General features: G+C 39.2%; 1 long non-coding RNA gene across 1 annotated transcript in view; it reads left to right on the top strand.

Moving 5' to 3' along the window:
• Window positions 1–3817: 3817 nt before the first annotated feature.
• The window catches only part of LOC112652809 (uncharacterized), a 61012-nt gene continuing 55027 nt past the window's right edge, over window positions 3818–9802 (top strand). The window contains exon 1 of the long non-coding RNA XR_003131738.3: window positions 3818–4130. This is a non-coding gene — a long non-coding RNA (uncharacterized LOC112652809). The remainder of the gene's footprint in view (window positions 4131–9802) is intronic.

Below are 9802 nucleotides of genomic sequence, written 5' to 3'. Positions count from 1 at the left end.
GTTTTCAAAAAGTAGATTTCTCAGATATGAATTTTTTAGGCCTTAACAGTAAAATAAGTTAAGGCTTTGACAGTCAAATCTACAAAATCAAACTTCACAGTTATAGTAAAGATTTACAAAGTTCAATCTTTTTTTTTTTTTTAAAGATGTTCTTTATTTATTCATGAGAGAGACACAGAGAGAGAGAAAGAGAGAGGCACAGACACAGGCAGAGGGAGAAGCAGGCTCCACACAGGGAGCCCGACGTGGGACTCGATCCTGGGTCTCCAGGATCACACCCTGGGCCGAAGGCAGGCGCCAAACCACTGAGCCACCCAGGCTGCCTTACAAAGTTCAATCTTAATCTATAGTTTGTTGATACTGTAATTTGCCAAATTTATATTTTATTATATTGAAAAGGAGATGTTATATTTGATATAAAAACTGCCAAATACCTCTTCTCTTTAATATATCAATATGAAATTTTTGTATTGTTTAAATTGTTTGTTTTTTGATGAAGGATGGTTAATTTTTTTAAAAATCCATACCAAAATACAAATGCAGAAAATAATTTAGTGATCTCTAGTAAAAGAAATTCTGAACTTTAAAAAAAAATTAATATGTAGTTTCACTTTGTTGATATGTTAAATATTTGAATTATTAGCAGGTAACTGAAGCACACAGGCAATTATTGATGACTATAGTCTATCCATGAAGACAGGTAAGTCCAGCTTTTCTGTCCAATGTGGATTTCACAAGCACTGAGCAAAGTTATCAGACATTCATTTAGAAGGTGAACTTAAGACAGGGAGGTATATGGATTTCTCTCCATACACCCCATGTTGGTTGCACAAAGAGCTCATCTTGGTCACTAGTGCAGTGTCCAAGTAGTCTGCGTCTCCAAAATATTGATAGAAACTGTAATAAAGTTACCTTTGCAAATATAAAACCCATCAGATCATTCACTTGAAATGATCATGTAATTTCAAACACTTGATAGTAAATTTTGCTCTACAAAAATCTTACTTGTTTGAACCCTTGGCTGTTTGCCTTGCTCATTTTAAAACTTATGTTTGTTTAACCCCTTGGCTAATTTTTGTCATCGGAAGCATATTATTCATTACACAAGTTGGTGTAATTTTTTTTTATTTGAAGATTTTCCTAAATATTCCTTGTCCTCTTGGTCCTAAGAAACAGTTGAATGTAAATTTGGTATGAGAGGTCACTGACCAACAAATTCCAGTTTGCATAGTTTACTGACCAAGTGGTCATACAATTCCTGTGTATTTTATGTGATAATTGAGTGAATACCACCAACTACCCCCTCTTTTGTGAGACTCCACTTGTGTATGGCTTCATTGTTTGCAATGATGCAATGTGCATGCAATTGTTTTTCTTACCAGGATTTTTTTTAATGTTTAAGTTTTTGCTACAGAATCACCACATACCCATCACTCAGTTTCAGTCATTCTGAATTTCTGACCAAGCTTATGTCAGTTATACTCCATATACAATCCTCCTACATATTTTACTGAAACAAATCCCAGATATGTCATTTGATCTATGATGTCTTTCTTAGTTTTAGGTCTTAATCTATAGATTTCTTCATCTGCCTTTTATTCTTTATAAATATTTTATGAAGAAACTGAGTCATTTGTCCTTGGGTTGTTAAGAAATAGTTGATTCTAAATAGAGAAATGACAGTTATTTTCTGGTTTGTAATCCTTTTTCTTACCTGAATTATGTCTCTCAAACTCCTATGTATTAATTCTTAAGACTGACAGGAGTGCCATTACAGAGAGAATGAAGTAAGGAAGTGGGTCCAGTTTTAAGAACGATGGTGATAAGCCTTTCATCCTTTGGATTTTAGTTGGCAAGTGCCAAGCAGGCAATTAGAGATGAAGAACTAAAGTAAGGAAACAAGCTTAAATACGTAACAGAAGATGCCCTATGATTCAAGTTCCCATGTTAGTCAGAAATATTGCTATCCACCAGTAGCTTGAAATAAGTGGACAATAGGTTATGACTATTTTTTTATTATATAGTTTTTAGGCATTGCAGTTTTTGCTGAATGTAATGTTGTCTCTATGTATTGGCTTTTTTCAGTCCTTATTCTCCATCATTTAGAACTTTAGAAATTAAAAGTTATTTTCTGTTCCTTTGTCATATAGTTCTACTGTCTTCACCCTTTTTTTCTGCAAGAAATGACAGTGAAAGTTTGTCTTCATCATAACTTGCCTAGAATGGTAATTCAGGCCTAACCTTACTAGATTTACAGCATAACAGGAAAGAGTAATTATAATCTAAGTTTGTCATAAGACTTAAACCGATAATGGATCATAGTTTTCTTTAATTTTTTTTTAATTTTTATTTATTTATGATAGTCACAGAGAGAGAGGCAGAGGGAGAAGCAGGCTCCATGCACCGGGAGCCCGATGTGGGATTCGATCCCGAGTCTCCAGGATCACGCCCTGGGCCAAAGGCAGGCGCCAAACCGCTGCACCACCCAGGGATCCCTGGATCATAGTTTTAAAAAATATTTATAGAATCATTCAATATGAGGGGTCAGAGAAATTTAACCCAGCCATTCTTAACCACTTTGGAATTTATGAACCTCTTATAAGTATCTAATGAAAGCCTTGAAATCTCTACTTAGAAAACAACAGAACTGTGTAATTTCAAGGGATTCATGGTCACTCCCACCCCAGTTACATGTATGATCTGCCTTGGAAATCCATGAACTATAGGTTAAGAGAAATTGAAGCTCAAACAGGTGAATTGATATCTACAAGCTACAGTGGACTCGAACAATACAGGTTTTAACTGTGCAAGTCCACTTAATATGCAGATACCGTAACAATTTTCCTTATGATTTTCTTAAGATTTTTTTTCTCTAGCTTGATTGTAAGAATACAGTATATAATACGTATAACACAAAAACCTGTTAATTGACTATTAATGTTATCAGTAAGGTTTCTAGTCAACTGAAGGCTATTAGTAGCTAAGTTTTTGAGTCAAAAGTTCAACTGTGGGAGGGGTCAGTGTGTCTAACTCCTGAGTTCAAGGGCCACCTGTACATACCTACTTAGTACCAAGAGCCAAGAACAATTCTCAGGGTTTTTTGTTTGTTTTTTAAAGATTTTATTTATTCATGACAGACAGAGAGATAGAGAGAGGCAGAGACACAGGCAGAAGCAGGCTCCATGCAGGGAGCCTAACGTGGAACTTGATCCCGGGTCTCCAGAATCAGGCCCTGGGCTGAAGGTGGGCCCAAACCACTGTACCACCAGAGCTGCCCAATTCTCAGGGTTCTTAGCTCCCAGATCAGTTGCTCTTACAAGGAAGATTCATCTGGAAAGTCCTTATTCAGTCACCTGTAAGAACTGAATGTAGACAACTTAATGACTAAATGTGGATTTTTTTTTTGTACCTTTCAAAAGATTGACTTTCTAGTTAAGATTTTTAGGTGCCTATCATCCTATTAGGTAAGTGTAGAAGGTAAAATTTGAGATTTTATGTGTTCTGTTTTTATTTTAATTAATTTACCCGGGCTGATGGAGAAGACTAAAACTTGGATTGGTGAAGAGTATTAACTTTGAATTCAGAACATGGTCTGAAGCCATGTGTTAATGAAATAAGTGTAATAGGAAGTTTGGCAAGTCAAATCACCTAGTATGTTATATAGGAGCTTCTTTTTTTTTAAGATTTTATTTATTTATTCATGAGAGACACACAGAGAGAGGCAGGAATAGAGGCAGAGGGAGAAGCAGGCTCCTCGAGGAGAGCCTGATGCGGGACTTGATGCCAAGATTCTGGAATCACACCCTGAGCTGAAGGCAGACACTCAACAGCTGAGCCACCCAGGCACCCCTATGGAAGCTTATTTAAAGAAACCCGTAATTGGGGCACCTGGCTGGCTCAGTCAGAAATTATAACATGTGACTCTTGATCTCAGGGTAATGAGTTTGAATGTCACATTGAGCACAAAGATTACTTTTTTAAAAAATCGAATTGTCTTTTGTGTCCATTTGGATCATCAGAATGTTTGGTTAAGCAGGGACATGAGGGATGGAATTCTGAAAGTGGAGACAGCACTTTATGGAAAAACTGGCTTGTGAGGAGTACAGTATCAGAAGATGAAGTTATAGAAAGTAAGCGAGCTAAGTATATACTTTCTAGAACTTAAATTTTAATGTGTAGGCATTGGAAACACTTTAAGCAAGGGATTAGTAAAAGCTCACTCTGGCTTCTACATAGAGGGTAGATTTGAGGGTGTCAAGAAAAGGATACTTATTAATGCAATCATCTCCGATGGTGAGAGCCTGAAGAGGATGATGATGGCAGTGTAGGGGTAAGGAGAAGATCAGAGAGACTGCAGATCTATTTAGGAAATAAAAATAGCAGGACCTGACAGTTAACTGACTGAGGTCAAAGAAGACAGAGGTGTTGCGGATAGCTATCAGGTTTCTCTACTTTCAATTTTTATGTTTAGACATGTTGGAAGTGAATATCTCTGGGATGTTCAGATGATATCGAAAAGGTGGGAACATGACACCTTTGGTGGGGAACTCTGGGCTGAGACTGCACTTGGGACTGCTCAGCATGGAAGCTGTTGAATGAGCAACATAGAGCCAAGGGAGGAACCTTGGAGACTACAGACATTTAAGGTGCAACAGGAGGTCGAGTTTGTGGAGGAGACAGAAGAAATGAGTAGAGGGGGATGGGAAGAATCCAGAAGTCAGCAGTTCAAGAATTTCAAGGACAGAGAAAGGAACATGTGAAATGCAGCAATAAGATCAAGACTGAAAAACTATTGATCCTGCCATCCAAAATGTAAAGGGCAACCTTTAGGGAAAGTAGTTTCAGAAAGAATGAGAGCAAAGCCAATTACTTTGAGAAATGAGTGGGAGTCTTGTCAGGGAGAATGGCCAGTCAGGAAAGAGAAGCAGACACTGAAATGCTGAGTAGTGAAGCTGGAGAGAGAAGCAGGTAATAGAGGCCTGACAGGCCTCACTCTAGTTTGGAGGGGCTTTAACTAGTTATAATGTACTCCAGGTTGTGATTCAGAAAGATCCCTCACTGGCTACATTGTGGGCAACTGTGATGCTGCCCAAATGCATGATGGTGTTATTTTTCTCCAGTAGGGCCAGCTGCTCAACAAAGAGGTGATTTGTCTCTGAGCCAGGATTGGGAACAGGGAGTGGAGGTGGGGGCATAACTCAGCTAGATTGAGAGAAAAGGGAAGCATCAAGGTTCAGAGGCCTCCATGAAGTGGAAAAGCAAGTATAATGGGAGTAGCAGAAATGAAATAATGGGGTGATAAAGTCAGAGGAAGGAATGTGTGAGATTTCTGAAGTAGGGTGGTTCTGGAAACGAGGTGTAAGGGTGCAACTGTAGGAATGGATTAGTAAAGAGGTGATGTTTGGCATTGGAGAGAGATCAAGAAATTACAGGCTCTATCCTTTCCTGCACTTAAAACATTGGATTCTTCTTTCCTATCCTACTAACAATTTCTCTTAGGGATCATTTGGTACTGACACTGGTTATTATTAGTTTCTACAAATTTAATCACTTGCCAAGTATTTGCTGGGTGCTTACTATGAGCAATGAACTGTGCTGGACCAGTGGCAAGGAGTTTGTGTTCCAGTGGGAGAGACGAGAAATGAGCCACAAAGTACACAATTATATAGTTATTAACAATTGAAGAGAGTGCTTGAGAGGAAAAGTAACAATACATGAGAGTATGTAGCACTGAAGTCTGGAGGGCTGGGGGAGATAAGATAGGCTTCCTTCAAGTGAAACTAATCCTCAAAGCCTGAATGAAATAGCTATAAAAGGTATTAACAGGTACCAAACAGTGTTGGTTGAACCACTAAGAAATGGGAAATAATTTTTAATTCCTCCCAGCAGTTCATCCCTTAGGGACATGATGGTTGAGGTATGAACTCTAAGAGGAAAAAATAGATGGAGGAAAGTGATGCAAGGAGAATATCAGATTGATGGCACCGCATATGCAAAGGTACTTTCTGAAGCTTCATGGTTCCCGGGGATGGCAGAGAGCAAGACAGAGTAGAATGAAGCTGATGACCTAGATGGGCTAAATTCATGCTTTTGTAGACCAGACCATGTTAAGGATGTCCTAAGAGCAATGGGAAACCACGAAAGAAATGAAGATGGGTGGGAGTAGAATAGGGATTTGCATTTGTGAAATCAGAGTTGCATTTCTAGATGCTCACTGGCTACAATTTATACAGTGATTGGAGGAGGCCATACGGTCCCTGTGAAAGATGGTGATAACTGGGTAGGGGTAGAGGTGGCAGGAGAAGTGGCCTCGTGTGTAATACTATTTAAGATGATGACCTGGGTCACATAGCTTTGGTTAGATACTGTTTAAGTTGTAATAAGGAGAGAATAGGTGTGAATTTCCTTAGTAAGATGCAGTGAGAAAAGCCTTCCTGGGTAGGTACCGCATAGAAGCAATGTGACTTACACAGGATTCATCTGGAGGACAGCCCAGGAGGAAGAACCACAATTTGAAGTGAGGAAAGGAATCAAAAGATGTGACATTATCCAAAAAGGAGAAAAGTAGCCTTGGTGGATTTCTGCATAGCTTGTAACTGTTCATTCAATCTTTAAAATCCAGCCTTTTATACAAAGTGATCCCAAGATAAACATTTTAATGAGACAGGCTTTTAATGCAATAATAGTTTCTATTGTTTACTGGTTTGATTTTTCTTTTTTTTTTTTTTAAAGATTTTATTTATTTATTCATGAGAGACAGAGAGGAGAGAGAGAGGGAGAGAGAGAGGCAGAGGAAGAAGCAGGCTCCCTGCAGGGAGCCCGAAGTGGGACTGATCCAGAGTCTCCAGGGTCAGGCCCTGGGCTGAAGGCGGCGCTAAACTGCTGAGCCACCCGGGCTGCCCTGGTTTGATTTTTCTAATTAAATTTAAATAAATAATCCCTTGTTCATAAAGGCAACCAATTTGAACTTTTTTACTCTTTATGTAGTTATATTTCTAAAGAATGTACTATTACAATTTATTAATTCTGGACTATGTATTGTGACCTATTAACTTTTTTATGAAGGATAAGGACTTAGTTCTTATGCTCCTCCCGTCTCCTCCTAGTATGGATATCACTATATTTACTGAGCATTTATGTAATAGAAAACGATGTAAATATTGTTCAATCGGAGCCAGCATTTAGTGTACTAGATGAATGTTTTCTTTCTTGTGCACCCTTTAGTGAAAACGCTTTGCTTTTCACTCACAGAAGTTCCACGTAGTAACTGGTAATTCTTTTGGAGTGCTCTGTTGTATCATTGGAGTCTCCTCCCCACTCTTACTCCCAAACCCCAGCCCTGTTCCTCCACCAAGAAAGTCCTTCCTCTAGCTCTCTGTCCTAACGTCTTGCACCAGTATGGACTGATTTTCCAGGACTGCTGCAAAGGTGTTGTACCAGACTTTCCCTACCCCTCTTCTGATTGAATTCAGAACCTGTGTCTGGAATCCGTGCCTTCCTCCTTTCTGCCTAAAATGTTCCTTTGCTTGAGCATAGCCTGCCATAGCTTCCTAAGACTGAACACATAGAGACAAACTTGAGTTATTAATCGTTTGAGAATGTCTTTATTCTCACCTTATAATTGATAACTAGGTATAGAATTCTGAATTGAAAATTTTCCCTTTGAAATCACTTTCATTATAATCTCACCTGTGCTGTTGCTGTTAAAAGGGCTGATACCATACTGATCACTGTTCCTTTGTATACAACTTGTGTTTTCCCTCTAGAAGCTTTTAGGATATTTTGTGTATTTCCCATATTCTAAAATTTCACTATGATGTCCCTTAATGGAGGTCTTTAAAACTCATTTTGGTTTTTTTTTTTTTTTTTTAAGATTTCATTTATTCATTCATGAAAGACACAGAGAGAGAGGCAGAGACACAGGCAGAGGGAGAAGCAGGCTCCATGCAGGGAGCCCGATGCGGGACTTGATCCGAGGACTCCAGGATCATGCCCTGGGCCAAACCACTGAGCCACCAGGGCTGGCCCAAAACTCATTTTGTAGGGCACATATAGACTTTTAAATCATTTAATCTGTGTCCTTAGCCATGGAGAATTTTTATGATCTCTTCCCCTTTAGTTTCCTTTTTTTTTTTTAAGCTCAGTGTGGGGCTCAAACCCATGACACTGAGATAAAGAGTCACATGCTCTACTGACTGAGCCAGCCAGGCACCCTGCCGCCCCCCTTAAGTTTCTTTAGTGTCTCTGTAGTTTCTGTTAGGTAATCCTCCTGGGCTGATCTTCTCAGTTGTTGATGTTGTTCATTTGAGAGACAGAGTAGGTGGCAGAGGGGCGAGAGAATCTCACAGACTCAGGGCTCCATCTCATGATCCTGAGATCATGGCCCAAGCAGAAATCAAGAGTCCATCACCTAACTAACTGAGCCACCCAGGCTCCCCTTCTCAGTTATTTTTTGCCTGTTAGAGTTTGGGGGTGGGGGTGGAGGGTCTTTTGACTATCTTTGAGAGTTTTTCAACTTTATCTTTTAACTCTTCCATGAAATGTTTTATTTCAGTTGTATTTTAAATTTCAAAGAGTTTCTTCTTGTTCTTTGATTGTTCCTCTTGTACAGTAACTTATTCTTATTGTTGAATTCAATATCCCCTTATATCTGTCAGATTAAAAAGTAGATTTCTCATTTGGCATTTAGAGGCCTGAGCTCAAGTCACAGCCAATGCACCATATGTTCAGATTTAAGGAGGCTGATAAAATCACATTCCTCACCTTTCAAGTTCTGATTAGAATTATAAACTGGAGTCTGAAAGATAGAGGTAAAATTACGTTTTATTGTCAATAGAGCCAGAGTAGAGAACATATTGTAGCCTGGACCTGCAACTACAAGCAGGCTTGCTGTCATCTGCCCCAAATCTAGACCTTGAGATCCATCTGCCATGTGGATTTTGCAAGGTAAATAATCTACTCAGCCTACCAAAGGAGAAATTGCTGCCTGTCACTCCAAAGCACCACCAACAGGGGCAGAAATGAAAGTCACGAATACACCTTTTGAGTTTTTTTTTTTTTTTAAGTTTGGTTTTAGTAATCTCTACACCCCACAAGGGTCTCAAACTCACGTCCCCAAGATCAATAGTCTAATGCTCTTCTGACTGAGGCAACTAGGTGCCTCACAAATATACTTGTATTTAAGATTTTATTTTTTTAAATGATCTCTACACCCAATGTGGGGCTTAAACTTAGAACCCCATGATCAAGAATTGCATGCTTCACTAAGCCAGCCAGGCACCCCTTCATTTGGTTGGTTGGTTTTTTAAGATTTTTAAAAATTTATTCATGAGAGACAAAGAGAGAGGCAGAGTCATAGGCAGAGGGAGAAGCAGGCTCCCTGTAGGGAGCCTGATGTGGGACTTGATCCTGGGACTCCTGGATCACCCCCTGAGCCGAAGGCAGACACTCAACCGCTGAGCCACCCAGGCGTCCCCCCTTCACTTGGGTTTTAACTCATGTATTGCACTCATTTTAAACATGGGAATCAATTGATATTGAACTCATGACATTCACCAATCAAATAAAAATCCTCAACAGAAACTACGTATGGAAATGTAGGAATAGGGTTTCCTTTAGTCATTGAGTATTCCAATTTGTTTCAAAAAACAAATGTTTCTCTGGGTGCCTAGCTGGGTCAGTCTATAGAGCCCCACATTGGGTGTGGAGATTACACAAAAATAAATAAGACACATTTAGTTCCTATATGACCTGTTCTATTATTTTGCCCATTTAACTCGACCCTTCATGATGAAGACTTTCT

The sequence above is a fragment of the Canis lupus genome, chromosome 4, assembly GCF_003254725.2.
Source record: "Canis lupus dingo isolate Sandy chromosome 4, ASM325472v2, whole genome shotgun sequence".
Lineage (NCBI taxonomy): Eukaryota > Metazoa > Chordata > Mammalia > Carnivora > Canidae > Canis > Canis lupus.
This window is presented reverse-complemented; position numbering and strand designations above follow the sequence as displayed.